Raw genomic sequence first — 4,963 nt, 5'->3', positions numbered from 1 at the left:
ATTGGAAAATATGGTACAAGTCAAAAGCAACTGCATCGGATCTTTTTCTCTGATGCGCCAAAGTTGGAGATGTCCCCCACATGTCTACCATAAAACTATTTGAAAGCCTCACTAAGGCCCCTGGTCAGTCAATGATTAAGCAAGAGTCGCACTGGAGTGTTGGCATATTGCTCGTCATAACCTGTAATGCGCCTATTGGAAAGTTGAAGCCATCCCTCTTGTCACACAGTCTAGTGGATAGGCTCTTGTCACTTTGTCCTCATGAATTCGATTGTACTTCAGTGTAATGGACTAGTCTACACAACCATGGAAAACTCTTACACAGACTTACTAATAGTTCTCAGCAGCACTGATATTTCGTTGTCATCTTTTGACCCAAAAGCATACATATGTACAGCTGACCAGCTCCAGTAGCAGTGAGATAAGGGATGTCATTTGATTGTGACGCCATGGTGAAACGATGACGTCGCAATGATCTGAAAACCATTGCGAAGCAATTTCATTATAATATCGACATGTATCTCTTAATCTCACCCAAGCCATTTCTCCCGTGGAACCCAGATTTGGATGATAAATGTATGTTCCCCTCGAATTATACCTATAAAGGTAAAAATATTGCATTAATGTATTTATTAAAATGAAACCAAGATGCATTAGGGTTTTCGCTGAAAGATGTTTTTTCGGTGCAATAGCAATTCGTGTATGATAACTCGAGTCCGAAAAGCATGTTAATGATCCTTTTTGTTTGGATGTGATCAGGTAGTAGGTTTAGTGGAGAACATCTAAACTCCACTGATCAATACTGAATAGAAAAGTTTAATTGACATATATACACCTTATCCATGGCGCTAAGGTGGGTCAACACTTAGCAGCTCTTTGGCGTCGTCAAGGTGGGTGAGACCTGTCAAACGAAGACGTAATCTTGAAAAACAAAGTTACTGAGCCGGGTTTTTATTTGTATTTTTATATGAATATGATTAAAAACAGTTAACCAAACATGGTGTAGAACTAATATAGTGATGGTAAGATCCGAGCAACCCTGTGACCAATACAATGGAGCATTTATCAACAGTTTGTTTATTATACTTACATATAAACTGTGAATATGTTTATGTTTTGAATCATAGCTATATTACGAAGTTAGTGAATATGAAAGGACGTTAAGGAATACCACATACCAGCAAGAACCGACTGGAAGCCGGAGTTGTAGTCGCAGGCCACATAGTTGTGGACGTTGTCCTCCCTGTTGTCCTTGATGGAGTCATCATTACCCGGACCTCCAATAATGGCGCCTGAAGCAAAGACAAATGCGTATTCAAGTTTCGGTAAAATATATTTCTTATTAATAATGTCCCGATAGAAAATACAATTGGGTGGTGAATTGTTGAAAATACGAGAGTGCTTTCCCTTCGAATTATCCCGATAAAGGTAACACTTTCCAATTATCCTCATAAAAGCAACTAATGTGCATTAGGTGTTTTCACTTAATCGTGTTTCTACAATGGAGTGCGTGAGTGAGTTGGGGTTAACGCCGTTTTTAACATTATTCTACTTATATCATGGCGTTTCAGCTTGATGTGGGAGGAAAGCACGAAGTGATGTGGGTCTCAGACGAATCCACAATCATAGGTTTCTAGCGTGTCCAAGGGACGCACAGCGAATTGCAATGCTTCAGACGACTGGGCCACCCGTGCGGAATTGGAACACATGTCCAGATATGACAAGCAACAAACGCAGATCTGTGGTGAGCTGATGTCGTATTTGTTGTCCCCGAAGATGTAGTTCATCTACTAAGCTGTCCACTTCCTGTAGTTTGCAGTGTTAATGCCAACATCAGCAGCCACCAGACATGGCTGCAACAAATGAAATGTAAAGTCACGCGTGTCGTACCCTCCAATATAGAACATATTTCAGTGAAATTTACATGTCCGCCTGTTTGTAAGACCGGTATTGAAGAATGAAATTTTGTATGGTTTCCATTCACACACTGCATCTAAATGTCCTCTGCATCTAAGTGTCCTTTACGAGTGGTGAGGGGGTAATTTTTTACTGTTTTCTTTGTACTTATTCTTGATGGACTCAAATCAAACCAGGAATGCCAAGTCGCCTGAGCCTTGTCCAGTTCCTGCCTAGGTCCAACATCTCTATGGTAAAGTAACATCATTCCTTATTCCAACTGCCGCTGGTCCCATGGGACATTACGAAATAGCCTCGTAGAAGCGATGAAATGAAAGACAAAAACACATTTACTACATTCGTGGATATTATAAACAAAAATGTCAGCCTCAATCTCCGTTCTAGTTATAAATTTCTGTACTATTCATCACTTTACCGTTTTCATTTCACAGAAAATGGGTCCCGGGACGATCTTGGGTAGAATAGGTCTTCAGGAGCCTATGCTTGCCGTAAAAGGCGACTAACGGGATCGGGTAGTCAGGCTCGCAGACTGGGTTGACGCGTGTCATCGTATGCCAATTGCGTGGATCGACGCTCATGATATCAATCACTGCATTGTCTGGTCCAGACTCGAATATTAACGGACCTCCGTCATATATGGAATATTGCTGAGTGCGGCGTTAAACAACAAACAAACACACAAACAACAGAAAATGGTATAGCTCCTTGACGCATTGCAATGAGCATAGCACCCAATACTAAAGTGCGCATAACATATACACGACAGTGAGCAGCCAACGGTGCATATTATTACTCTAATACAATCATGTTACTATTTCCTATGAAATATCAATATTACTTGTGACATGAAGTCACCGACGGTATGCTCTTGGAGACACATATTGGGGAACAAGAAGCATTTCCTTAGGCAAGAGGGATAACTGATTGTAAAAGTCTACTTTCAACCCTTAAGGCTGGAATTTCTGGGCTCGATCGTAGCGCCACCTTTGGCCATTACGAGTTATCTGTAATCAAAATCTGAGTTGTCATACAACGGGTCTTAAGTGCATCAAATCAAGTGAGGACATTGATTAAAAACATGAAAGGATTGAAAAATATCTGTTGACGCAGTGGTATAGGTATATGCACGGCAGTTTATGAACCGGATGTCACTGGTGAGTGTACAATGGATCTTATTCCCACACAATGCTGATACTTGTTCTTGGAACGTGGTTATCATAACATGAAGACATTCAGTATTCATGATTGGTTTATTCAGCATGTAGGTCAACCGTACCACAATTAACGATTTTTGTGTCTATCCGCTATTCCATATTTGCAAGACTGTACACTAATATATATGATATAAATGCAAGATAATACCAACCTCAAAACTGTTAATAGCTTGGTCAGAATGTACATGTCCTTTCCAAGAGTCTAGGTTTGATGCCAATACAGGCCTTGGATTGAAATCCTCCATTCGAGTGGTTGCCTACAGTCACAGATGCTTCCAATCGTCCCACGACATTGTTCTGTTGTGCTCAGGTTAGTCGCTTGATGCCATATTTGTTGCCACAACTGTTGCTTCAGATGTTTTAGTGGCAACCGAGAAACCCGCTGCAAAACGTGCATCGACCCGTGCTTTCCACGTGGTGTTGCGTTTCTGTATTGTTACGGTTGGTTATGTATCCGGTCAGTGTTGTGTTTTGATAAGTCAAGCAATGACTTAATCAATAGTAATCAAAATGCTTCTTACGTTGCTGATGTTCTTGATATTTATATATTCCAATTGCATCGGGCATCATTTTTTCTCACCGATGCGTCAAATTTGGAAATTTCCTTCACATGTCTATCATAAAACGTTTTGGAAGCTCTACTGATGTCTTGAATGCTGAATCCTTGATCAAACAACGTTTGAGCAATAGACTTTGATATCATCCTAGAAACAACATACTCGACTGTACCTCACATGTTGTGAAATGTAGACACCAAATGCTGGAGTGGCGGGAATATTGCTCGACATGAAGGGAAAGTTGACTGTTGGAAAGTTGAATTCGTCCCTCTTGCCATGTAGTCTTGAAGAGGTTTTTTTTGTCACTGAATCTTTGTGCATAGATCTAAATAAGAAACAGATGAGACGGCCTCACTGGTCTCTTTTATTTCTATTTCAGCGGGTACATCAGTAGACGGGAATTGGCAATTTGAACGTTATTCAACAACATCAGATCATCGATATTCCTGACGCTTAAGTTAATTTGGCCAAATTCCCTTGTTTTTATTTTGCCAATCCGAACAGAACTTCCGATTCATGTGCATAATGAAACAAATGAGTAAGAAGGGTACTTCTTGCCTAAATGTCTTACCCCAAAATTTACACAGTCCAGTATTTTACATATCGTTTTCCTTATAAACCTCAAATGGCATTTGCTTTCATTTTTTGACAAATTGTTCCGACCCCCTTGAGATAGATTTGTAACAATATCACCACGTTTAATAACAAATGGATCAAGGAAATTAAATTTTTCACCAAACGAGCCGTATGATGAAGTGGTGAACCAAGTTGAAAAATCAAATGTTTTGACAGAATTGAACTTGGTTCTTTCTGAGATTGCAGTTTTTGAGAATCCGCATTTTATTATTTCCCTTGTGGCTTACCTCTCCAAAACCCATTCAAGTACGAAAGAAGCTCACACCTTAATGCCTTATCTACAATAATACACAGATGTTACCAAGTTTGCCCACTCCTGGAACATGAGTGGGATAGTACGCATGTGCCAAATATGAAATATCTGTCTAACAATAGAAGCGGTGGGGAAGTCTAGTGGTTTAAGCGTTCACTCGTCAAGATCCAGGTTCGATTCCCCACATGGGTAATACGTGTGAAGACCATTTCTAGAATCCCCCGCCGTGATATTGGTGGAATATTGTTGAAAGCAGCGTAAAACTATACTCATTCACTCCCGGTAATAAAACATGCCATAAAATCTCCCCTCACACTCTTTACACACATGTATTTGACAGATGGGTGTTTCCAAAAATTAAAAGACAATAAAAGAAAATGGGTATC

Source organism: Haliotis cracherodii, unplaced genomic scaffold (assembly GCF_022045235.1).
Source record: "Haliotis cracherodii isolate W230 unplaced genomic scaffold, xgHalCrac1.p SCAF_27, whole genome shotgun sequence".
Taxonomy (NCBI): Eukaryota; Metazoa; Mollusca; class Gastropoda; order Lepetellida; family Haliotidae; genus Haliotis; species Haliotis cracherodii.
The sequence above is the reverse complement of the archived record's forward strand: the minus strand, read 5'-3'. Positions refer to the sequence as shown.